This window comes from Stenella coeruleoalba, assembly GCF_951394435.1.
Source record: "Stenella coeruleoalba genome assembly, chromosome: 10".
NCBI lineage: Eukaryota > Metazoa > Chordata > Mammalia > Artiodactyla > Delphinidae > Stenella > Stenella coeruleoalba.
In genome coordinates this window covers 16598385-16626037 of record NC_137156.1, presented here as the reverse complement: position 1 = coordinate 16626037, position 27653 = coordinate 16598385, and the positions used below count along the sequence as shown (strand labels likewise).

The following is a 27653-nucleotide window of genomic DNA, read 5'->3' as shown; positions in this document are numbered from 1 at the left end:
TTAAAAATGGCAAAACCTGAAAGTCATCACTGTGTGTGTTTGAGGGCGGGGGTGGCATGCTAGGGAGAGCCAGAAAGTTTTAAAAAATTAGATATGGACCGCATTTCCCAAACCAGTGGTTTAACTGTTCAATAATTTTATCAAGAACTGTGCTAGGCACTGTGGGGAATTGAGAGAAATGTAAGATATGGCTCTTGTCCTGAGAAGTTAAAGAACAACCCAGAGATATTTCATGGTAGAATGTGAACAGATGCCAAAAAAAAGTGGGAGAGATAAGGGCAAAAAAGTTCCATAACAAGAACTACATTCATTACATGCTATTTCTTTTTATATTAAATTCTAGTAATTATCTCCTCTACTGTTTTTTGCTGCTCTCATTTTGTTGTTTACAGTCAATAAAAAGTCATTTTCTGGCTTTCGTCTTAGAATAGTTATTTTAGTAGGTATCTGAGTTCTTCTTTTGTTTGTGAAGAAATTGCTTCTCCTCAAGGTTCACTGAATACACAGGTCACAAAGCTTTGGTTGAACACAGGGTCATTTCTTAAGTAGACAGAACAGATTCTTTCAAGAAACACTCTGTGCAAATACAGGCCTGCGTCCCCAAGCTACACAACAAAAACTGTTATTAATGTCGGTCCACACTGAGCCTGGGTCTGAGAGGGTTAAGCTAAAAATCAAGTTATTGTTGCTTCTCTTTTGGTTCAGTACAGCTTTTCTATAATTCTCTAGAGCTAGGCAGCTGACAGCATGGATTTTTATTGAAGAAATGCTATGACATTTGTTCTAAATGTCACATTTCTCCCCTACAAACTAAAAATAGCATGTCACCATACCCCTACCCCTAATAAAATTGTTGGCTTGGAAATGACATTGATAAGCAAAATGAAGCATATAACCTTTTCTCCTCTTTTCTGTAAATGTTTTATTTATTCCTGAGTAACATTTGGTATCTTTTGTAGGCTGAGATCAAAGGGACAAATCAGTAAATTTTACTGCTGAAGTAGTCTTTACAGTATGGGATTGTCATTTTTAAAGCATGTTCCAGGCAGGCACTGCTGTCATTTGAGTAGTGATCTAGTGACTGACAGAAAATATCTGTAGAAATAATGTGTGCTCTCATAGTAATGTGACATTTTATGAGCAGTTTGACTGTTTTCATTACTCTGATTTGGGTCTGTTGAAAAGTAAGTTAGAAAGCCAGCAATGGAATATGGAAAAGCCTGTCAGGATGAAGTTGACAGGACAACCTTGAAATTGGGCTGATGTATTTAATAAGGCTTTGTGGCAATTATCTGAAAGCGTTTTAAATATTAAGTTGACTTGAATGCTTAATCTGATCAATTCCAAGGTTACTGGTTTTATTGATAAGAGTGTTTGGTTAACTGACATTAAGAGCCAAGTTTCAAGCAAACTTTATGGAGGCTTTGGCTACACTTGCCCTCATTATCTTAACTAGGTTTTGTTTTAAGGGTGAAGATTTGGTTATATAGGGAAACTTCCATTACAACAAGAGTCATATCTGCACCGGTCCCTTCAGTGGTGGAATTCTGTTAAAAAGAACATCTTGCTAGAGAACATGGTCCTGGACTGAAGGCCATGAAACCAAGCTTCCAGCAGATGCTCTCGAAGCAATCATTGCCAGTTTTGACTTTTACAGCACAGTGAGTCAGGAATACCTGTGTACCTTGTTTATGAATACCCAACAGACTTTTTTTTTTTTCTTGCTCCTGGAAGTGTGTGCTGTTTGGTAAATGCACAATTAATGTGAGAATTCTTTCAAATGAGTGTGAGATCCTTACTACTCGTTTGAACTGGGATGTTCAGGACATTTATCTATTTGCTTTTTTGGTGACACACGATTTGGAATTCCCAAATTACTTCAAGATTGGTAGATGGGATGGACTCACTTAAGAGTGAAGACAGTCAACTTCCCAGTGTTTTACATCTTTACATGGCTTTCTTACTGCCAATGTGCACAGTCTCTTTCAGACAGGCCTGAAGGTGCCACTCTAAATTTTCAAATACTTTTATTAGCATAAATTAGGGTTGTAATTATAAACTATAAGGTTGTTTGGGAATCTGAGGATTCACAAAGGCTCTAGGATATGGCCAGCAAATGTCAAAAGGCCACTGGATATACAAATTATTACAACCAGATAAATGCTATTTCCACTACTACCAAAATTCTCCTGAAAAACTTTTTTTTGTAAGTAAATTACTACAACTTCTATTTTTTTTTTTTTTATTTTGCGGTACGCGGGCCTCTCACTGTTGTGGCCCCTCCCGCTGCGGAGCACAGGCTCCGGACGCGCAGGCTCAGCGGCCATGGCTCACAGGCCCAGCCGCTCCGCGGCACGTGGGATCCTCCCGGACCGGGGCACGAACCCGTGTTCCCTGCATCGGCAGGCGGACTCTCAACCACTGCGCCACCAGGGAAGCCCCACAACTTCTATTTTGCTGCCACTCCTAGTCCCCCAAATGCTGGCTTACACTGTAAGCTCCTTCAGGGAGACTCCTATCTTTATCATCTGTATCCCTAAGCACACAGCAGACACCAGGCACACAATATATACTGATGTTTCCTTCACAGTATGAAATCTAATGTCGCTTCTGCTTCCAGATGTAAGATTTCATCCTAGTATTTTAGGACTTAACTAAAAATAGGGTCTTCATAGAGTTTATAATTTTTTTGTCATGAATGGTAATCTTTTCCTTCTGAAAAGTATGTGTAGTTGGTTTTGGGCAACAATCTGCATTGTGTCCTGTCTCCCCCGACCCTTGCCCCCCAACTTTATTATCTATTCCTATGGACATTTTATCAGTACACCACCACTCTTTGAAATTACAATCAGATGCTTTAAAACCTCTGATTGTTCTCTCCAGTTGTGAAAACATAATCAGTGTGCTTTAAAGAAGCCTGCGGTGGTAGTCGCTAGCTAAAAAACGAATGCATATCCAGAAAACCTGTAATTTTTTCAAAAAAGGATAAAATAATTTATTTGGAGCTCAGACTGTAGTACTGTGATCCTGTGCTTTGCTCAGGATATACAAAACACTGAAAAATCAATGCTTCTGAGTTTCATAAAATAATTACCTATTCTTCTGTATATACTGTTATACATGAATGAGGTTATTTAGGTATTATTATTATTAGCTGGTGATTATACTTTCTATTAGATAAGATTTTTTTTTTAAGGATGAATTAAGACTATTTTCCCAAGTAAACGTAAGCTATAATGTGTGGCACGGAAGGGCAACACCAAAGCCCCAGTCACCAATATCCAGCATTTCATTTCAGGCCCCTCTTCCTTTGGTTCATTCATAAACATTCCCATCTTCTTCTCTGCCTCCCCTCCCCCTCCAAAACAAAACATTTATTAACTGAAGCTTCCAACTGTGACAGAAATTACAGTCGTGTTAATGGTACAGATGGTGTAAAAAATGCAATCTAAAAACATGATTAAAAAACTTAGGAGCTAGGTAACCCGAGTTCATCTCGGATATGCCTGACCAGACATCCCTCAGGAAGGAAATACACGTTTTTGGTTAATTAGTTTGCTTTTATCCATCCCTGTAATTAGAACATGCTTTTCCCCTACTTAATCCTAAAACAGTCATTAGATTTAATAAACCTTTCTCAATTGCCACAAATGAGAAAATGAATTAGTTAAAAAGTAAGCATTACGCTGGTATTAGCAATATGATTATAACATTATGTGAATAAAAATATTTTTCTTTAATTATTCAAGATTAAATACATCATTTTATAGCTTGTTGCAAAAGAGTATACAGGGTTTTTTGTTTTTCCTTTCTTCCTTATGTTGCTTCATAAGGTAGTAAAAACATTAATGCTGCCTCCACAGATTACATTCCACTAAATGGAAGTGATTATTAATCATTCTTTCCAAAAAAAAAATCAAGCCATAATTAGCTTCTTCTCAAGTCAAAATAGAGTCAGAATCCACATGACTAAGGAAAGAGGCTGGTCTTCGTTGCAGGGCACTAACTAGGGAGCTGGGCGCATACAACCTGCAAGGCTCCTGTGAATGGATAAGGGGGACAGAGCTGCGGGTTAGGCTTTGTTATTCTTATTAGTTTAAGCTCTAAGCCTTTGTGTGATGGTCTGATCTGTCAGGGAGTCCACTAAGGCCTCCAAACTCCACAGGTCCCATTCATCTCCACCACGCTCTCTCTACTTGCCAGTCCGGCGAGAAAGCCAGTTACTCACATGGTGCTACTTTTCACACGATTAAAGGTGAAACTCATATTTAAAAGTAAAAAACAATATACCATAAAGTTGAAGACCTAAACTTTCCAGACTTTCACCTTGTTGAGCATTCTCTGTATTAAATGATGTCACTCTTTGTTATATGTCAAGAAGCATCTCAATAAAAATAACTTCATGTATGAAAAAGAACCCAAGTTGGTCCTCACCTGGATCTTGTGAGACAGTCACAGCAAAAAACTATTTGTTGGATGGCAGGTTCTAGGGCATTGACACTTCCCCCAATCAACTCCCTGCCTGTGTTTGCTGAAGCGCCTTTGGTCATGGCACCCACAGCCATTATTACTGATGGGCCATGCAGGCTCCGCAAAATGTGGATCTGGACCTGGATCGGATAGGAAAGTGTAGGAGAAATGACGCTTATTTCGATCATAGGACAAGAGCAGAGTTTTGAAGGCACCCTGGGTAGGAAGGTGAGTTCAAGAATATCTTAGTGGGACTAGTCTAACCCAGGAATAACACTAGAGGCTCTAGAAATAATTCTACATATTTTCCTCCTCACTTCAAAACTCAGAAGGTTAAGAGCAGTTAAGACTAGTCCAGTCTTTCCATATTGATTTTGAGCTGAACCTACTTTGGAATTTGTAGGATAGATCCGAGAGGTTGGGGTCTGAAAACAAAACCATTTTTTCCTCTGGGCTATGGGACATCAACTGCAATATTTTTAGGGAATTTTTAGGGAAGAATGGTACCCCATGGAGCTGATAGTTGGTCACGTCAGCCATCCTCATTTCCGAGCAGGGGAAACTCCCAAGACCCAGAAAGTACATGCTGGAGCTCAGACAACTGCCTGGTCTCTGACTCCCAAAGCCATACTTGAGGATATGTTTTGTTTTACTAGGCAATTGTGTTACATACAGTCCAGACCCATTTAAGGACAGTAGAAAGATATAATATTGGGCACCAGTTTAGAAGTGCGAAGTCTCCAAGCCAGTTTTCACATGTATTTATTTTTATAAAAAACGTTACATTCTAGTCCACCATAACCTTTAGGAAATATCACTCTTTATGTTGCCTAGTGTATCGAATTATAGCATCAGCCGTAATCCAGCCACGTGATTTTAGACAGACACTTAGCTTCTCGGGGCCGTGGCTGCCTCACTGCAAAATGCAGTGGTTAGATAAGATGATCTCTACGGTTCCTTCTCATGAGAAGATTACTCGATTTCACTCTATTCCCTAATACCACAGACTGCCAATCCGAATTACTATTCTTTGTTGAGATTAACTTCGAATGCTCCCTAAAAAGAGGCTAGGAATCAAGTTAAGAATAAACTGCTCCTTTACAAATGAGCTAGAATAAAAGAGATGTGTGTCAGGATGGATGCTTGACCTACGGGTTAATAGAGAATTCCAATTCTCTGGGATGTCACTAACGGGAAGAAAAAAGAAATCTCTTCTCCTAATAATGTTACAAGCTCTGGGAATCTTTTTTTTTTTTTTTTTTTTTTTAAAGGAGTTACTACAAAGGAGATATTCTGAATGTGAAAAGATCAGTTCAGTGAATGAAGACATTTACATTATTACTTTAATTTAAAAATTGTATAGACTTTCTGCTCTTCATCATTAAGAACAAACATGAAAATCTGCACACTTCCAACAGTTAGGACATTGTCCTGAGAAGGAGAATGGAAAGAGAGGCTGAGTCTGGTGTGTGCAGGAGCCCCACGCCACCCACCTCTGCAGACCTCACAGATACATACGGCTCCAAGCAACCCAACGGGACATGACCACCCAGTGCTCAAGCCGAGTGAAACTGGAGAACTAATCCTGCGCATCTGATGTGGTTGAAGCCACTCTGCGTGAGTGGTTGAAGCCACCTCTGGTGGACAGCAAATAAGAATACTCGAAACAGGAAACGTTAGAAAATACGGGAAGTGGTGGCCTTCTCCTGGCTGCTCCTCCCCGGAGTCCCAGCTCGCCTGCACTTGTTTCCTTCGTTTTGAAGAAATGACAGGTGATTCAGTGTGACCTGCCTCACCACGGGATCCACTCCCAATGCCTGCATCACACTGGGCTCCCTGCTCATGGCACAGGACTTACCGCGCAGCGGTTGCTTTAAAAACAGTTGTTAACGGATGTGCGTGACTTCACTCGAGCCCAGGGAAAATACCTAACGCTTGCTTGACTGAGTGCCGCATCATTTGACCTTCACAGCTCTGTGGGGGTAAGAGGACAATTTGCGATTTTTATGCCCATTTCTCAAAGATCAGAAAACTGAGGCTTGAGGAAGTGAAATAACTTGTTCAAGCGAACAGGGCTTTGTGGTGAGAAGATTCATATGTAAAGTGCTTTCTGTAAAGTACTATACAAATGAAAGTAATTACTATATTTAAATAGTAATTACTAATAGTAATTACTAATTTACAAATAGTAATTACTATTTGGGCACATCTCTATAAATTAAGGCAAAATTAAAGCTTCACATAGAATGGTATTCCAGTCTTTTCTGAATACAATATGCCTATGAAAGTTTTGGTGTTTTCCACCTTCAAACTCCCTCTTCACTTAGCCATAAACGAGGGGGGCTCCTTCTTTGTGGCGGAACAGCAGAGGTTCGGCATGGGGAAATGCACTGTTCTATGACCTGAGTTGTTCCAGACGGCCTGTCACTGGCTGTTCAACAGAGAGCAGCAAGACACGCAATTACCCTCCTGACGAGGGTCCCCAGAGACACAGGCCTGGAGAATTATGGCATTAAGAAACGGGGTTTGGTAAAATCAATAGTCTTTCAGGTTGACTTAATGTGGAAAGAAAACAGTATTAAACAATTATGCTGCACATGAGCATTCTCTAGAACAGTGCATAGTTGATCATTTTTATGGTTTAATAAAAATGTATTTGCTTTCATTTATTACAACTCCACCAGGAAACTGAAACATCTAGCAAGACACCAGCTAAAAAATAAAAGCCTGACAAATGTAAAAAACAAAATATCAATTTCTCATTTAAATAACATCAAGCCAATTTTGTTTAAAAACATACACAAAGCTTTTGTGTGGCCTGTTAGTCACCCTTGTTTTTTGCAACAGAAAAATGAACAGAAGAGCTTTTGGGATGAAATGCTACTATGAAAGGTTTGCATGGTCCTACCCTGCACTCATGAGACACAGTCATCCTTACAGACACACTTGCTTTGATGACACACACACAAATAGTAAAAAACCCAAAACAACCCCTACAAAATAGAGAAATGCTAACAGAAAAACAAACTTTTAGAAGTTAATTACTGTGTGTGTTTTTGACTTTCCCAATTCAGGGTATACTGACCTAATCCTAGTTGCTTTTATTTTTGATCTTCTGGCAAAATTGTGTTTTTCCCTTTTAAGAAGTAAAATGTAACTCAATGATATATGAACTTACAGATTTCTGTTTCGCCATCTGCGAATAAGGATTAGGCCGAATCAGCAAATGAATTACGTTCCCTACATTTTGAGCTGATGGAATGATCATTTGGCTTCAGGCTGCCCAGATCATGCATTCTTCTCCGTAATGAGGCAAATTAGATATTTATGTTTCTATTCCAAACAAAGCAGACATGCTGTCTGGCAGGATTTTTTTCTACACGAGTTAGAACTCTTGTAGGTAAAGCTTGAGTTTTATCCTGTGGCACTGCAACCCTGCCACGCATAAACAATCTTTATGAGGGTCGTACTGCTTGTTGTTTAACAGTCAATAAACGTACTACTGCCAATACCATCTCTAACGTCTTGCAATAATTTTGTAAAAGTAATGTTTTCTTGCTTTAATTTGCACACAAACCAGTTCATATTTATTCTTTAAGAATGCCTTACTACAATTTGTGCTTGTTTTCCTTAAAGCATTCTATTTGTATTCTTGCCTGTGCTTTGGTTCAAATTATCAACACAATTGTTCATCTCTGAATCTTCGTAATACCTGGCATAATGCTCCTCATATCCTAGGCATGTCAGCGACCCCCTCCCATAACCTGCTCAGTTGCTGCCAATGAGGGTTCCCAGCCTATGAATGCAGCAGCCTCCTTTAGTTCTTGAGCTAAATCACTGTCAGGGTGCAGAGTGCATTGGTGGCCACCAACTCACCAGGAGGGAGGGGTTAGAATGAGACGTGCTGCCACAAACCCTGCTGCTTGAAGTGCGAACTGGGCGCCCCGATTCCTGTGGAGTCTCAGCTCTCCTGAAACTGCTGACAGGCTGACTTGATCCACATAAACAGATTTTTTCTTTCTTTCTTTCTTTTTTTTTTTTTTGGTTTTCTGCTTGGTACTGCAGCTCTGGTCAGGTGCTAGTGTCTTCCCTAGAACTCTAGGTACTCAGAGAGGACCCTAATTCTAACCACTTGCCTCTCTAACTTGTCTCAAGTTAACCAGTCCCCCTGCCGGGAGGGGAAGAAAGGAAGGGAGGGATCAGCGGTAAGCTCCTGCTTTGTCAGCACCCAACTTGGAGGCTGGTGTGCAACAGACGCGTCACTACACTGGGACTGCCTGCACCAGCGATGCTCAAATATCTGTGTTGAACAGCAGCTTACAAAATGTTTTCCCTCCTTCCTTTCTTCCTTACTGAAAAACATTTCCGATGTATCAGGAACCAATTTACTTATAAATTATTTTGTCTAATTCTTTTCTTTTTTTTTTTTTTTTTTTGCTGTACGCGGCCTCTCACTGTTGTGGCCTCTTCCGTTGCGGAGCACAGGCTCCGGATGCGCAGGCTCAGCGGCCATGGCTCACGGGCCCAGCTGCTCCGCGGCATGTGGGGTCTTCCCGGACGGGGGCACGAACCCGCATCCCCTGCATCAGCAGGCGGACTCTCAACCACTGCGCCACCAGGGAGGCCCTATTTTGTCTAATTCTTAAATGCTTACTCTCACCTCTGTAGTTAGCTCATTTGAGATCAATACGTTTGTGGACTGGCTGGGTCTGAGGCCCTTGTCTAGAACAGCACGGGCTGAGCTCCTTGTTCTCTCATGTCCCACACATGGCCTTAGAGCTATTGAGTGAATCAAGCCTGGGCTGGCCCCATGGTAAGGGTAATTTTCCATCCTTTCTCCTGATCTCTTCTCTTTCCTTGCACAAGGTTTCCTCCCCATTAATGACGACAGTGGTGCTGATATCCTCGTATGCCTCCTGCCAAGGCTCTTCTTAGTTATGAAAAGCACACAATACATATTTGCTGAATGAACTAATTCCTGTCTGAAAATTGCATTGATTGATTCACTCATTCAAAAAATTCTTTATCAAGTGCTCAGTGTGTGTCAGGCACTTGGTGAGATCCTGGGATATCCAACTTGTTCTTAAGTAGATTTCAGTCTAGTGAGAGAGACAGAAAGCAAACCCACAACCACAATTCACTGGGGAAAACATCAAGGCAGGAGGCACAGGGTGCTTCGAAAAGCACATCAAAGTGCCGCTTATCCCAGTCTGGGTTTGAAACAAACAAGGGCTTCTTGGAGAAGGTGGTGTCTGACGGGTTAGAAGACATTCCCTAGGGGAGAAAGTAGGACAAGAGCAGAAGAAACAAAACCTGCAAAGATAATGAAGTAGACAGAGCTTGGCATGATCAAGAATCAAGTAGCTGAGTAAAGCCTAGACACAGTGTACAAGGCAGGAGGGGTGAACGTGACGCGTGAGTAGTAGAAAGGGAAAAACTAAGGAATCTAGTGCTTCCTAGCGACAGGGACGAGTGGCATAAGGAGCACGACAAGTTTTTAGCCTGAAGGACTGTGCTGTGCAACACTCAGGACGCTGAGCATCCCTGGCGCCTCGGCGCCGCACGCCAGGACACCGGCACAGAGCGACATCAACCCTGGCTGAGAACCTCGGGTAGACGCACGATTTGGTCAAAAGTAGACGAGTCTCTTAGGAAGAGGCAGTGGAACCAAGTGGCCTGAATTAAAGTGCCGTCCTAAAAGGTGTGTCCAAGGAAAACCACATCAGCCGTGTCCAAGCTTTTCCAAAGAAAAATCAGACACCTCTAGTGTTTACATCTGGCCTCTCCATAGGGAATCTATAAGTAACTTTAGCATAAATTCAGTTCCACTCAGCAAGTATCTACTTAGAACCTATTAAATGTCAACTACTAGCCTAGTTTCCTTTAAGGCATTTGAAAATATAAGACATAGTCTCTACCCATGAGAAATTTATAATCTAGTTGCCAAGACATAATTAAGCAAACACACAAGGCGGTATGTAATCCAGTGCTCGACAGAGTATTATTCATATGTTTCATGGGAACATTTAGCCATTCAGCGGATTCCTCTTTACTCTTTCCCCTTCATCTTTCGTATCTGACCACATCCTCTACCAGAAGAGCACAACAAAGTAAGAAACAGAAAGTCAGCAGAAGGCTGAGATTACCAACAATTACCTATGAGTCTTCCCAGTCTCTCCCTTATTAGGGATTTTGAATAAGATACAATTTTAATCTACCTGAGAGAAACAAAGATATTCTTGCCTGCAACATATATCCTAATAATGAACAAGACTTTCATATATTTCCCCTAAGTGAAGATTCTGAGAAAAGGCACAATACTACTGATCTCGCGCTGAAGGTGGATGTTACTTTTCTCTACCATCTCCAGTGCTATTATGTCTTTCTTAGGACACGTTGATGACCAGAAATAATTACTTCTAGTACTGCTGTGGCTGCCATTCCCTCTTCCTCCCAGATCTCTTCCTTGATGACACTGCATTTTACTGAACTGCGTGGTCACAAAGTGTAATGGGCTTCTGCCTGAAAGGGGCAGTTTCCAGTGATTTGTGGATCTCTTTGCTGGGGTCACAAGTCATCAAAAGTAATCTCTCCAAGGGTAAAAGGCCAATTTCAAGTTATAATTTTCAGGGACATTATAACTGACCAGTTCTAGAAAGTCTGTTAGAAAATAAGAAGGTTCATTAACACAGGAGAATCAACAATTAGTAGTGAATACTTGGGCTTGAGTCCTTGTCTCTTGTTAAAATGAAAATAGCGGGAGAGAGTCTCATACTGACGCTTTTCAATCATTTATACCTGGTAATGGCTGCGTTTATACCTTCTTTACTGCAAGCGGCTGGACTGTGTGGATGACAGGAGACAGTGAGTGAGAGGGGGAGTAGCTTGGGAGCAATGAGAAGGTCAGGCAGCGGGGCAGGGGGAAGGTAACTGCCAGAAGAGGCTGGGGTGGACTTTGAATTTATGTATAAAGATGGCCTTGACTGAGACGAGCCGTGAGGTGTATATGTTTTCATTACAATGTATTTTTCTCAACTGCCATGGAAAGGCGTGAGAAATAAAACATGAAAATATTCAATAATTCAGTATTTCCAAGTGTCCGGACTACTGGGCATATTCCACAGTAATTGTTTAGCAGGAAGGGAAAGGAAATGGGTAAGAGACTTTACGAGTACTTACGTACAATGAATCAGTTGTTTGGAGAGGTTTATTTCTCACAAAAACCAGACACCGTGTTCGCCTAGTCTACAGATGGCTAATGAGAGGGTCAGATAGGTTAGGAAATGCGCCCAAAGTTTCACAGCTAGTAAAGGGGAAAATGCACATTCCACGCCAGGTTCTCTTGAATTTCAGATCGCTTGCTCTTTCTCATATTCACCATGCTGCCCAGATGTTCTGGCAAATTTGGATTACAGAAATGTTAGAAGTAAAATTATGTTCCTTAAAGGATGGGCATTTAAAAAACCGTAGGTTGTGGTTGCCTGTGGTTGAAATGATAAAATAATGGTTTCCCCCAAACTCACACACACCCTGATAATGTGGGTTATTATGACTGAGCCACTGAATGTGCTTGAAGGAATCATTTTCTTTTGTGTGACAAAATATAGATGGCAATACCCAGACCTTTTGGGGTCAAGGGCAACAAGCATCATTTGAACCAAAATATGGTCCCGGTAACACATATGAAAGTGAACCGCTTTGTTAAAAGGAGAAAGGGGAAAAGGAATAAAACAGTAAGAATGAAGCTGAAATGAGACTGAAAGGAGAAAGGAGGAAACTGGGAGGAGTACAGGGCATATGTGTGTGCCACACAGAGCCGTTCTAGAGATGTTTATAAACAATAGATATGGAATGGAAAGCTAAATAGCTGTGACAGTAAGACTTTCTACTCTTGGGAAAAACAGGGACACCCAGGCCTATATATTACTTGATTCTGACAAGCATCTTCCTATCTTGTCTAACCTTTATATTAACTGTGCAAGAGGTTTTCCTTTTATTATTTCGTTTTTCTGCCATCTGAAAATAATGAGCTTAAACGGCAACCATGCTGTCATTTTACCCCATGAATAGGTTCTTTTAATGAAGAACTCTAATGAAATTATCGCTTTGGAAAAGAAAACCAATTCCCATTTTTATATGCATTTTATTAAAAAAAATCCTAAATCATAAAAAAAAGACTCTTTCAAAAGATAAATATCTCATATATTTCGAAGAAGACTTTAGTCAAGGCTAAAGTCGTGCTTTTCATTTCAAGGCTTTTTCATGCTTGCCCTCTTGAAAAGAGGTAGTTTGAAAACAGGTAATAGGCTGTGAAAAAGAAAATAAGAGTAGTTCCTTTCCTTAATATGATAAATCCACCTTTGGCAGTGAAGGTCAAGTACAGGTTGTAAATAACTGAAATAACTCGTAACTAGTAATACACAGGTTGATCAACTATTATTGAAAATAACTAGCTTTTTTTTTTCAGCAAGAATGGTATCTTCAACTTGAAACTAAATAATTACAGCATACTAGGTTAGCTATGAAATGTAGAATTCTACAGAGCAAACGCTCTTTCCTTATTGTAAGTGAGATGAGTCTTGGTGACCTTTTGTTCGCATTAATGCTGACAAACTCTGCATAATGCATGACTGTCCCACCCTCCAGCTCCTCCCAATAGAGTTTTCCGCTTTTTATTCCAATCAGTGTACTTACTCCAGTCTATGGCTATGGTGCAGGACACATTAGTAATTGGTGGCGGTGAGGGGATGGAAATGGTAGACATCAGTCTGGACTATCAATAACCTTGGAGGCCTTGGGGGAAGAGTACAAGGGCAAATAATTTCTTGTGGTAGAGGAGAGCTAGGAAGTAATTCCTCAGTATTATCTTTATGATCTGAAATAGCATCAAAAGAAATAATACATGAGAGTATAGTGCCATTAAGGAAAAAGCCCTGGAAAGTTATTTGCACAGGTATGTGCTAGGTTTTTAGTTTCCATTTAAGCCAGATGTGAAACCCAAAGAGGTACGTTGGGACCATTACGCTCTTGGTGAATTGGCACAAGGGCCACGACAATTTAGACAAACCTCTAAATAATGAGTTTTAGGGGAAGAAATGTGGGCATTTTAAGTCTTAGGAGAATGAGGAACAAACTGATCTCAATCAAATAATGAATGAGTCTTGGTTCCCACAATTGTCTTCAGGCATGAAGCTGGTACTGAATTCCTTGTGCTTTCAAAGTTTCATAGAATGTGGTTCCTTTAAACTGTATCTATGGTGTGCTATTAGCATGATTACTATAATAGAGTAATTGCTAACAGTGGTATGAGTGCCATTATGTGTGGCTGTTAGAATTAAAATTAGCTGCTCAACTCTATCCCCCTCAACCCACCACGTGTCGAGACCTGGGGCCGCACAATACCCTGTTCTTTGTGTTTCCAGTGCCTTGCCTACAGTGACTGAATAAACAAATTCGAGTTTTACAAAATTTCATATAATGACTTCTGAGTCCCTAAATGGGGACAATGCTGCCATCAGGGCGAGACTTACTGTTTACAGACATTAAAACCTGCCCTGTGACACTGGCTCAGTATACAGAGAGGCACCTGATCTCACCTAAAGTCAAAGCAAACACAAAATGCAGCCTTGAATGTCATTTACTTTCCCCGATTTGCAGAACCACACACATGTCTGGCTGTCCCTCCGACAAGCTGGCAACATGAAAAAGTGCTTAAAATTCAATAACAATATAAATGTTTTTATATTCATGATAATGCCAAAACATAATAGATTCATTAAAATGTGACAAATTTAAAAACCACTTGTGTTCTTGTATTTACTATTTGAAGGAGGTTTATTTGGCATGCTGGGACTTTATTGCCTTTTGAATCAAAATCTAAGGACGAATCGTGGAGGAAGGGGAAAGCTGTCTAGTTTGTAACTTGTCCATCTGTTCGTGCCCTCCCTCTGCAAGGCCCCAGTTCTCCGGCAGAGAACTGAAGCTCTGGCCTTTGAAAGCTGTCTTTCTGGCATCGCCTTCCTGTACTAATGAAATATTTTGCTCTAAAGTCCTACCCTTTTATTCCTGTCAGAGCTTCAGGATGAATGTCCTTAATTTTAAAGAAGCACAGTCCAATAGTTTAGATGTTGCTTGAAGAAGGAAATTATGCTGTGTTTCAATAGCATATGGTCCTTTACAGGAAAAAATAGTTTTCAACCTCTGCTGTAAACTCTAGAGGGAATTTATACAAGAAGAGGAACCCAGGCACCAGGAAACGCAATGTGTTCATCATTTCACTGGTTCTTAAATTTACTGTGACATAGAACGAGAATATATCACTGTGCAAACTCTCATGAATATATCACTGTGCAAACTCTCATGAATATAACAGATGAAATCCAGGGAAGTTTAATCAGCACAAAATGACAGTGCATATATTTTTAAAGTATTTAAAAGTTAACACATGCACATTATACCATTCAACCCTCACAAACACTAAAGGTAGATAGAGCAGGGATGATCTTCATTTTCCAGATAAGAAATCAGGTTTGAGGTTACTGAAGGTATTTTTTTAGATAAAAAGCTCACTAAGACTATCACGTCTTAGACGGAGGATTAATCTGGAAATAGGCCAGCCAGTTTGAACCCATTTTCAATACTGTCCAGCTAGTCGAGTGGCACAGCCAAAACATGAACCCTGCCTTCCCTTAGCAAAATCAGAGTTTTTCACAAATCCCTAGAACTACACTGGCGTTCTCATGGTCACAGTCCTGTTTATCATAGAACTTCTACTCTCTAATTTTTCAATGCAGTGTTCTTGGCAGTTGAGTGTATTTTTAAAAAATCAATTAATAGAATGAATTAAGCAATAATGGGATCAAAATTACCAGAAGAAACAGCTAAAAATAGCTTTAAGATAAGAAATGGATGAGATGAATATTTTATGTTACTGTTTTTACTCCTAAAAATGATTTTTACTCCTAAAAATGACTTCCCCTAAAATTCATATTTAGCTTTATAGATCATGCTACCGTAATAGCATAAACCCTTCGGAGGTCCGTTTGGACCCATGGATGACATTTTATATAGTTTCTATTGGTATTGTTCATAGCACTTATGTGACGAGTTAAATCTCAATGAGATGACATTTCAAACAGAAACTGCAGTTTACTTCTTTCTCAACAAAAACCATGATTGTCGGCCTTGTGCCCCATCCATTCTTCCAGGACAGAGCCCTGTTATAGTGTGGACTGTATTTTGCATTCTGCTGCACACAAGCTTTAACCTTCACTCATTCTTCTGGAGTATAATTCATTAAAACATGTACTTTGAATTTAAGGCACATATAAGAAGATGTAGCCACAAAGGAATATGGGGCTGTTAGGACAAAACATAATTAATAAAACATAAAATGTGTTTTATGAAGTTATGGTTTTAATTTGCTACCTTAAGAAATATGCTCTAGCAATTTTGTACAAGGTAACTTCCCAGGAGAATTTAAATCCTCTTTTACCCTCCCTTCTCGAGGTACTGAAAGGATTATGATTAATGCACACTAAATCTCTCTTAACTGGAAAAAGTCCTAGCAAATTTCTAAAACCAAATTTAAGCTACTGAGAAGTATGATAGTCCTAAATCTGGAGCAAACTTTCTTTGACTTGAGAATTCCTATCCTTTCTCTCTTTTTTTTTCTGGACGTTATTACACAGCAGGAGACAGTTTGTCAAAAGTGGGCCCAGCCAGAGGCAGCACAAAAGAGCAGGGCCACATACAACCCCAGCGACCCCAGCAAACGGGTGACCTACATTTGATGCAAGCAGTTCACATGAGAAAAAGTGAATCTGTGCTGCAGCTTACATTTAACCTGCATTTTAAGAGGCAGTTAGAAAGATATATAAAGTAAATATGGGCAAGATAACTATTATAGGCATACATCACTCTAAATTCATATGAGACATCAGCAAAACTATACATGTTCATGTAAATGTGCACATGGTCTTCTTTCTCTTAATTCCTCAATCTTCATAAACAAATGTACTAGTGGGAGGTTAGTACAAGTAAAAACAGCATTAATGGGTCACATATTAATATTTATGTTTTACTATACAAAGACCTTGCATACATTATGACTCTGTTTTGCAAGCTGAATGAATAACTAATGTTACATTATGTATGGGTACATATTAAACAGACGTGTCTACACTTTCTTAGTTCAGGATATGATTAATGCAGCCTATCAGAAGCCAGATGGTGCAGAACCAGAACCATCAATCAAAATGAAAAGACCACTGCGTGCTCTCCACAATGAGGTTCTCACAAATGGAGATTCTGTTCACAGACCCTCACTGGTAATAGGCAGAAAATGCCAAGAACATAGCTGCACTGTCCCACTGGGATTAAAAAGTCACAGCTCAGGCTTGGCTGGATAAAAAATCTGGTGCAGGAATTCGTCGCTGGAGCCCTGAGCATCAGAGCTGGGAAAGCCCCAACAAGCAAACGGTCTGTCCTTAGGACTAACAAAAAGAAATTTAGAAGCTTTTTTATTATTTTAATAATGCTTGCACTGATGACAGTATCTGTCAAACAGTATCCATTTCCCATTTGATTTAGGATGGGACGGTGCCACGTAGTAACAGAGCAGCTGCCACTGTCTGCCTGGGCTGGCATCTTGTTTCTCTCACACAGGCTTTATTATAAATAACCCCAAATGCTTTAGTGTTACTTTGCAGCCTTTCTCCATGGACCTATGGGAAACAATTTTAGTCTCTGTTACATTTAATACTAATGACTATTTTGGGGGCAGTTGTAGGGAGAAAGGTGGTCGAAAGATGTTTCCTGTTCCTTTAATAGCTTTACATAAAAATAACTACAGAAACACAAGGTGCTTTGTCTTTGTAAATGGATCATGTGTGCTTAGAAAATGTTAAATAATCCCCAGGCACGGTAGGACCAAAAAAAAAAAAAAAAAAAAAAAAAAAAAAAAAAAAAATTAAAACAAATATATAGGTTCCAATTCCTCAGAGCCACTGAAATACCATCTCGGAATTCTAATTTTGTGGAGCTGGGGGAGGTAGACAGATGTGCAGGCCAAGAGAAAATTCCAGGAAATGTGTGCTTCTTCCAGAAGAGTTGTGCGGCAAAATGAGATATTTAAATATATTGAAAACTACACATCTAAAAGGCTAATGGAAATAAAAATATTTGGAAAACTTAAATCTGTTATCTAAAGACATTTCTGCTTTAAGATAAAAATTATATTATGACCCTCAGAACTTGACACGTGAGATAATTTGGAAAGAGAACAGCCTACTTTTACTTTTGTAGCAATAATGGAAAAAGGAGTGACTATGCATATTCATATAAATAAGACCTTAAGTAGAAATTTTTGGTATTTCTATCTTCAATATTTTGTTGTTTTAAAACATCCACACTTATGTAAAATTCTGTTAGCATCTTTCCCCTAACAATATGACCATTTCTCACACTGTTATAAATTCTAAGTAATAGCTATTGGTCGGGTATTATTCTACTGCACACATTATGATTTACCTACATAATCAGTTTCCTTAATGGCAAACATTTGAGTTTTTTCTCTCTCCCTCCTATTATCATTAATAATACAGTGAACATTTTTGTGAAAAGTGGTATTTCTGTCTTAAGAAGTATTTCCTTGGAATAGATTTTCAGAAGTGGAACTGCTGAGCTAAATGATATGAATTTTAAGGCTCTAAAATTTATATTCTCATCCAGCACTTGGTAGTGTCTATTAAAAAACCTTAGGAATTTTATAGGTGAAAATAATACTTTATTATAATTTAAATTTGTATTACTTTAATTACCAGCTAGGTGAAGAACTTTTCTGTAGTTAAATAACTACATTTCCTTTTTAAAAGCTTATTGATGTCTTAGAATACGTATCACTCTTACCTACTCATAAAAAGAATCACAAGGTGCTCCTCCTTGGAATACTGAATTTATCTAATTACTTGAAATTAGTCAAAATTACTTGAAAGTAATAAGCTTTCAAGTTTATTTATTATCTATTATTATTATTTTAGAATAAACTAAATATTCCCTTAAAATATTTAAAAAGAAATATTTTTCACTAATTTGGACCCTGCATACATTATGACTGTTTTTCAGGCTGAATTAGTAACTAATGTCACGTTATACATGAGTCCATATTAAAACAGACAAGTCTATACTTTCTTAGTTCAGGATATGATTAATGCAGTTTCAGGTCTCCCTTGAAACTACTTCAAATTAGTGAAAATTTAACATAAATAACTAAATGTTCTGAACTGATCAAAAGCATTTTAGAGCAGCCATCTAGTTTTCATTTTATTTCATTTTTCCAGTGTTAGACATGAACAACATTTATCTTTCTCAGTAACTCCCTCCCATGAAATGTTTCTCTGTTTTACTTCTACTGAAACTTGAATATCGGGTGGTTAGTCAAGTTCCTTTTGACTTGTTTCTGGTGACTTTCTACTATACATATCACATGGGCCAGACCAAAGTAATGAAGATGCATGGTGTGAAAGAAAATAGTTATGATCAAAACATACAAGACCATACCATCAAAATGGTCCAACAAGAGGTGGAAATTAAACTGATACAGAAACTGTACATCCTTCTATAACTAGATATTATTGAGATAAATACCCCAAAATGCAGTTATCTGTCCTCCATCAGTAGTCCCAAAATTCAGTGATGTTTATACTTAAAGCAGACGATACAGATAAAAAAATCAGATTTTGAAAAATCCAGAGGCATCCAAACTTTCTTTGGCTCAGTCAAAAGCCTTTTTCCAGGAAAGTAATATTTACTCCTTTCATTCCTCTTATAGGAATCGTATTATATAAAAGGTAGACAATTCAGAAGCACAGATACCTAATACTGGCATTATACTGAGTACACTATTTCGTAACTGCTTTTTGAACTCTGGTACGATCATAAGCACTACCCTGTATGGTGAATTAGTCTTTGGGACCACACTCCTTTGAATTCCACTGTGGCAGCTGGTGCAGAGGAAAAACCAGGGAGAAGAGGACTTACTGATTACAAAAGAGAAATCAAAGTTACTTCTAAGTGGCAGGTCCTCTCCATCTTTGCACTGGCGATTTCTGTCATACCATCCTCTCGCAGCTCTGCTTTCCCAACCCTAACCACTGTATCCCCTGGGTGCTGGCCATGGAGAGGTCTCCAGGGAACAGAGGACCTACCACCAGCCTGGCCAGTTCTGTGGCTTTCTACCAGTAGAGAAGTGAAGAGGGCAACTCCAGTTGCTTTCTTTCATACAAACCTCAAAGAGGTCTACATAACCCAAGAATAGTAGCTGTGTTATTATACTGTACCACTATAACTTCTCTTGTGATCTGTATGCTTGGCCAAGTAACCTGGAGATTCACATTCAGTTGAGCAAATCAACTTCACGTCAACCTCGAGGGCTTAAAACGTTAAGTCCAGTTTGCTAAAATGTGGAGTTCACTGGAGTTTTGAATCCCATAATAATTAGAAATAAGGGAGCTCTTATGCTGCAGAATGCAAATACTGAAAATCAATAACAGCTATAAACAAAAACAAACAACAATGTCCAAAACCCCCCAAAACACCTTGTGGTGAAATGAAAGGCCTCTCAGACTAGCAGTTGGCAAATCTGACTTTAAGGTATAGTTTTATTATTAATTAGCTAACTGCCTGTGGAACTTAACCCCTGTGGGCCTTGGTTTCCACATCTAAATTAAAAAGAAAGAAAAAAGAAGGAACTGTATTAATTTGACCTTACAGTTCCTCTCAGTGCTAACATTAATGATTCTAAATATATACCCTATTACCTTGACAATTTAAGGGATAAAGATAAAAACCACCTATCACCAATGTATTAGCATGTAAAATAATCTAAGTAGTCTTATCTTGGGTTATATCTAGAGTTATCAGTACACTTTTTCTATTTTTTCTCCCTGTACTTTTATGGAGGGTGGTGGGAGGGAAGGGTAAACTAGAGTTACAATTTAAAGATAGCATCCTGCAAGACAATACTGCTTATACGAAGGAATGGCTGGACCACATCAACTAGGCCACTATATGCTAATAAGCCAACACACATCTAAGTAGCATTCTAAGGCAGGTACTGTCAGCGAAAGTGTGAGTTATGAGGGCTGCCTTGGGTTCACACATGTTAGTCAGCTTTTTGACCCTTCACACCACAGGCTTTTCACTGTGATGCTATCTTGGAGTACTTCAGTGCTATTCTAAAATGACTCGTTTTAAATATATATATATAACAGAAAATTTTACTCAGTTCACAGAGAGAACCAAAACAATTATTTTCACTTTTCTCCTTTAGATTTCCAGCTGGTTAGATTTTTATCTAGTTGAAGGGCCCTGGTGATATTTTCTAGTACCCAATCACATGGATGCTTTAACGGCAATAAAATTACCTCATGGCTGATATTCTTTTACTTATATCTAATTACAGCAATACAAGTTTACTGATGGGATTTGTAATTATTATTATAACATCTAACATTTATTAAGTACAACATTGAGAGCACTGTACCAATCTCTTCAACATACATTCTCTTTTTTATTCCTTATAATAACTCCATGGGGTAGGTATTATTTTTTTATCTCCGTTTTAGAGATGAGAAAGCTGAGGCTCAGAGAAGTTTAGCAAACTGCCTATGTCACACAGCTAATAAATGGCTTCTTAAAACCCAGGTTTCAGTGTCTCTCTTTTCAAAACTGTACAAAATAGTTTAAAAGCTTATTGGATTTTGTAAATTTTATGGTACAATAGTCCATTATGCTGTTCAATGCCCCTTAACAGAAAGATTGATGGGATATATTCTATTTAGAGATTTGCCCTAAGAAAAGGTTGTCACTCCTCTTGAGTGATATACTTTCTGTTATTACAAAATGAAAGCTGTGCATTTAGCTGTTTATCTATTTGCCTTTGCTTCCCAGAAGCCCAAGCTTTTAGTCTCAACTGTAGCAATGATTCCGATTTTATGGGTAAACAACATAGTTCTTCTTATTCTGTCCTAAAATATATTATGTACTTTTTTTTTTTTTCCGGTACGCGGGCCTCTCACTGTTGTGGCCTCTCCTGTTGTGGAGCACAGGCTCCGGACGCGCAGGCTCAGCGGCCATGGCTCACGGGCCCAGCCGCTCCGCGGCATGCGGGATCTTCCCGGACCAGGGCACGAACCCGCGTTCCCTGCATCGGCAGGCGTACTCTCAACCACTGCGCCACCGGGGAAGCCCTGTACTTTTTATATAAGCCACCCTGAGGCTTTATACAAAGCCAAAAATAAAAACAAAACAGGTTTTAAGTAATGAAGGCAATGTGCTAGTAAAAGAGAATTACATTTTAATTATAATGATATTTTCTTTGGTCAGGTAAACTCAACCTTATGAGATAGTGAAATAAATAACAATTAACTCTGCCTTTTTATTATATGCTTTAACATATACAATATCATTTCATTTGACACAATAACTGTGAGATAAATAAGACAGGTATTACTTATACCTGCCTCTAACAGATAAGAAAATAACTTATCCAAAGTCAAGTGACAAACATTGATTTGAAGTCAGTTCTTCAGACTCTGTTATACCATACTTCTAATATTTAGTGGAGTAATTTTACTATTTGTAAAAAAATATGAAACTGACAAATTCAATGACAGAGAGTGATTTCTTATGTTGCTTATAAAAACAGAACATATTATAACTCTGTTTTTGCATTCACTTCACCAGAAAGTCAAAACGGTCCAATATGACCCAGCAATTTTACTATATCTACACATGACACTTCAGATTAAATATACATTGCTCAGATGTTGATGAAATCCTTACAGACAGACCACATTATGATAATGTGCATGACTGTGAACATGTGTTGTTTGCCCTTGCTGCATTCATCTTTCACTCCTTGGGGAATTCACTGCCCCTTCACCCCTCATGCTGTAGCCAACACAGTCTGAGGGCAGTAACAGCACCCACAGCTCCTGGGGTGAGAACCCTGACTGGCTTAATTGAATAAACACACTGACGCCCAACTCAAGGAAGTGCACACAACCCAATCAGTCAGGTTGATGGAACTCTGGTTGGATTTTCCAGGACAGTGGCCTTCTCTCTCCTTTGTATTTGGTAGTGTGAGGAGTGGGGCTGCCACAGCTACTCTACTAACTCCACGGAGATGAGTCTGAGAATGGCTGACATATCAAACCCTGCCAAGTGACACAGCAAAGATAGCTACTGGTGACTCCATTTGAGTCCTGAATCAAGCCTTGCTTAATGCAAGAATCTACCTTGACAGTTCAATTAAGAATGCCAATAAATTATACATATAAATTGTCTCTTTGTTTAAGTCAGCATGAGTTGAGTTATTCACAATATTACTTTAAATAAAATATCCTATAAGTCAATTAGGATCCTTAGGGATATGTCACATTATCAGATTAAGTACAATGTGGGTAAAACTTGAAATTCAAAATGGTAGACTTCGGTCTTCTGTGACCAATTCATGAGGGGGCTCTGTGTGTGTGTGTGTGTGTGTGTGTGTGTGTGTGTGCGCGCGCGCGCGTGTGCACGCACATGCGCGCGCCCGTGCACGTGCAGGCTACAGGTAGGGGTGAGACAGGAGGACTAAGAAAAGTGATAAAGGTTTAGGATAAGTGCCAGGAGAAATGGGAAAGAGAGCTGAGTGCAGATAAAGAAAAGGATTAAGGTTGAGGGCTCAGCTGAGATGGGAACCCATAACTTTATAATGAAGTCAATTAGCATAATTTGCTCATTTAGAACATTTGGAAGCAATGCAACACACACAGACACAAACAACTTGTGCAGACATGTGGGACCCAAGCATCAGTGTGTTTTAAAGCACCCCTGTTGATTCTAATGTGCCATCAGGTTTGTGAACCTTTGGTGTGGAAAAGGCATCACACCCTTAAGAGGTGCTCGCACACTCTTCACTCAGACACAGAAGAAAGCACACCCTGCTTCCAAACCATTCTCCTTAATTTTATATAAATGTAACATAACTGGGAATAGAAAAGATACATTTTAAATATGAAATATGGAAATCCAGTGGGACCACTGCTTGTCCATACAAACTTATACATTTTCCGCGTATGCACAGAATACAGAAGATGTTTCAAGAGATACATAGTCAAGAGTATAACAGGCAATCAGACCTTGAAAAAAATTATGTTCGGCCCTTAAATTAACGTTTACAGAGCATCTCGACCTGCCCTGGATGGTGCCCCTGGAGCAACCAGGTTGTCCCTCAGGTGCCCGAGGCCAAGCAGTGGCATCGTTTCCTGTTCCTAGCGAGCCACTCGGATACCCACTGTGGTGGTGCGCCCAGTGAGCAGCTTTCCTGGGGGGCAGATGCCGTGGAGCTGACAGTGTCCTGGTGCCCTGGCTGGGTGTCAGGCCTGAGGCTCTGAGGTAGGAGAGCCGAGTTCAGGGCACTGGACCACCAGAGACCTCCTGGCCCCACGTAATATCAATCAGCGAGAGCTCTCCCAGAGATCTCCATCTCACGCTAAGACCCAGCTCCACTCAACAACCAGCAAGCTACAATACTGGACACCCTTTGCCAAACAATTAGCAAGACAGGAACACAGCCCCACCCATCAGCAGAGAGGCTGCCTAAAATCATACTAAGTTCACAGACACCCCAAAACACACAATGGGACACTATCCTGCTCACCAGAAAGACTAGAACCAGCCTCATCCACCAAAACACAGGTACCAGTCCCCTCCACAAGAAGCCTATACAACCCACTGAACCAACCTTACCCACTGGGGGCAGACACAAAATACAACAGGAACTACAAAACTTGCAGCCTGTGAAAAGAAGACCCCAAACACACTAAGTTAAGCAAAATGAGAAGACAGAGAAATAGGCAGCAGATGAAGAAGGTAAAAACCCACCAGACCAAACAAATGAAGAGGAAACGAGCAGTCTACCTGAAAAAGAATTCAGAGTAATGATATTAAGATGATCTAAAATCTTGGAAATAGAATGGAGAAAATACAAGAAACGTTTAACAAGGACCTAGAAGAACGAAAGAGCAAACAAACAATGATGAACAACACAATAAATGAAATTTTAAAATGTCTAGAAAGAATCAATAGCAGAATAACTGAGGCAGAAGAAGGGATAAATGACCTGGAAGATAAAATACTGGAAATAACTACCAAAGAGAAGAATAAAGAAAAAATAATGAAAAGAATTAAGGACAGTCTCAGAGACCTCTGGGACAACATTAAATGCGCCAACATTCGAATTATAGGGGTCCCAGAAGAAGAAGAGAAAAAGAAACGGACTGAGAAAATAATTGAAGAGATTATAGATGAAAACTTTCCTAACATGGGAAAGGAAATAGTCAATCAAGACCAGAGAGCACAGAGAGTCTCATACAGGATAAATCTAAGGAGAAACATGCAAAGACACATATTATTCAAACTATCAAAAATTAAACACAAAGAAAAAATATTAAAAGCAGCAAGGGAAAAGCAACAAATAACATACAAGGGAATCCCCATAAGGTTAACAGTTGACCTTCAGCTGAAACTCTGCCAGCTAGAAGGGAGTGGCAGGACATATTTAAAGTCATGAAAGGGAAAAACCTGCAACCAAGATTACTCTACCCAGCAAGGATCTCATTTGGAGTCGATGGAGAAATTAAAGCCTTTACAGACAAGCAAAAGTTAAGAGAAATCAGCACCACCAAACCAGCTTTACAACGAATGCTAAAGGAACTTCTCTAGGCAGGAAACACAAGAGAAGGAAGACCGACAAAACACAAACCCAAAACAATTAAGAAAATGGTAATAGGAACATACATATCAATAATTACCTTAAATGTAAATGGATTAAATGCTTCAACCCAAAGGCATAGACTGGCTGAATGGATACAAAAACAAGACCTGTATATATATGCTGTCTACAAGAGAAGCACTTCAGACCTAGAGACACATAGAGACTGAAAGTGAGGGGATGGAAAAAGATATTCCATGCAAATGGAAATCAAAAGAAAGCTGGAGTAACAATTCTCATATTAGACAAAATAGACTTTAAAATAAAGACTATTACAAGAGACAAAGAACTCCAATACATAATGATCAAAGGATCAATCCAAGAAGATATAACAACTGTAAATATTTATGCACCCAACATAGGAGTACCTCAATACATAAGGCAAATGCTAACAGCCATAAAAGGGGATATCGACAGTAACAGAATCATAGTAGGTGATGTTAACTCCCCACTTTCACCAATGGACAGAGCATCCAAAATGAAAATAAATAGGAAACACAAGCTTTAATTGATACATTAAACAAGATGGAATTAATTGATATTTATAGGACATTCCAACCAAAAACAACAGAATACACTTTCTTCTCAAGTGCTCATGGAACATTCTCCAGGAGAGATCATATCTTGGGTCACAAATCAAGCCTTGGTAAATTTAAGAAAATTAAAATCGTATTATCAAGTATCTTTTCTGACCACAATGCTATGAGACTAGGTATCAATTACAGGAAAAACACTGTAAAAAATACAAACACATGGATGCTAAATAATACGCTACTAAATAACCAAGAGATCACTGAAGAAATCAAAGAGGAAATGAAAAAGTATCTAGAAACAAATGACAAGGAAAACATGATGGACCAAAACCTATGGGATGCAGCAAAAGCAGTTCTAAGAGGGAAGTTTATAGCAATACAATCCTACCTCAAGAAACAAGAAAAATCTCAAATAAACAACATAACCTTACGCCTAAAGCAATCAGAGAAAGAAGTATAAAAAACTGCCAAAGTTAGCAGAAGGAAAGAAATCATAAAGATCATAGCAGAAATAAATGAAAAAGAAATGAAGGAAATGATAGCAAAGATCAATAAAACTAAAAGCTGGTTCTTTGAGAAGATAAACAAAATTGATAAACCATTAGCCAGACTCCTCAAGAAAAAAAGGGAGAAGACTCAAATTGATAGAATTAGAAATGAAAAAGGAGAAGTAACAACTGACACTGCAGAAATACAAAGGATCATGAGAGATTACTACAAGCAACTATATGCCAATAAAATGGACAACCTGGAAGAAATGAACAAATTCTTAGAAAAGCACAACCTTCCAAGACGGAACCAGGAAGAAATAGAAAATATAAACAGACCTATCACAAGCACCAACATTAAAACTGGGATTAAAAATCTTCCAACAAAAAAAAGGCCCAGAACCAGATGGCTTCACAGGGAAATTCTATCAAACAATTAGAAAAAGGCTAACCCCTATCTTTCTCAAACTCTTCTAAAATATAGCAGAGGGAGGAACACTCCCAAACTCATTCTACGAGGCCACCATCACTCTGATACCAAAACCAGACAAAGATGTCACAAACAAAGAAAATTACAGGCCAATATCACTGATGAATATAGATGCGAAAATCATCAAGAAAATACTAGCAAACAGAATCCAGCGGCACAATAAAAGGATCATACACCATGATCAAGTGGGGTTTATCCCAGGAATGCAAGGATTCTTCAATATATGCAAATCAATCAATGTGATACACCAATATTAACAAATTAAGAAATAAAAACCATATGATCATCTCCATAGATGCAGAAAAAGCTTCTGACAAAATTCAACACCATTTATGATAAAAACTCTGCAGAAAATGGGCATAGAGGGAACCTACCTCAACATAATAAAGGTCATATATGACAAACACACAGCAAGCATCATACTCTGGTGAAAAACTGAAAGCATTTCCACTAAGATCAGGAACAAGATAAGGATGTCCACTCTCACCACTCTTATTCAACATAGTTTTGGAAGTCCTAGCCACAGCAATCAGAGAAGAAAAAGCAATAAAAGGAATACGAAATTGGAAAAGAAGAAGTAAAACTGTCACTGTTTGCCAATGACATGATACTATACATAGAAAATCCTAAAGATGCCACAAGAAAACTACTGGAACTAACCAATGAATTTGGTAAGGTTGCAGGATACAAAACTAACACACAGAAATCTCTTCCATTCCTATACACTAATGATGAAAAACCTGAAAGAGAAATTAAGGAAACACTCCCATTTACCATTGCAACAAAAAGAATAAAATACCTAGGAATAATCCTGCCTAAGGAGGCAAAAGACTTGTACTCAGAAAACTATAAAA

At 39.0% G+C, this 27653-nt stretch overlaps 1 protein-coding gene across 11 annotated transcripts in view; it reads right to left on the bottom strand.

Annotated features, from left to right (window-relative positions):
- The window catches only part of CDKAL1 (CDKAL1 threonylcarbamoyladenosine tRNA methylthiotransferase), an 819912-nt gene that overhangs the window by 257300 nt on the left and 534959 nt on the right, over positions 1–27653 (bottom strand). The window lies entirely within an intron of this gene.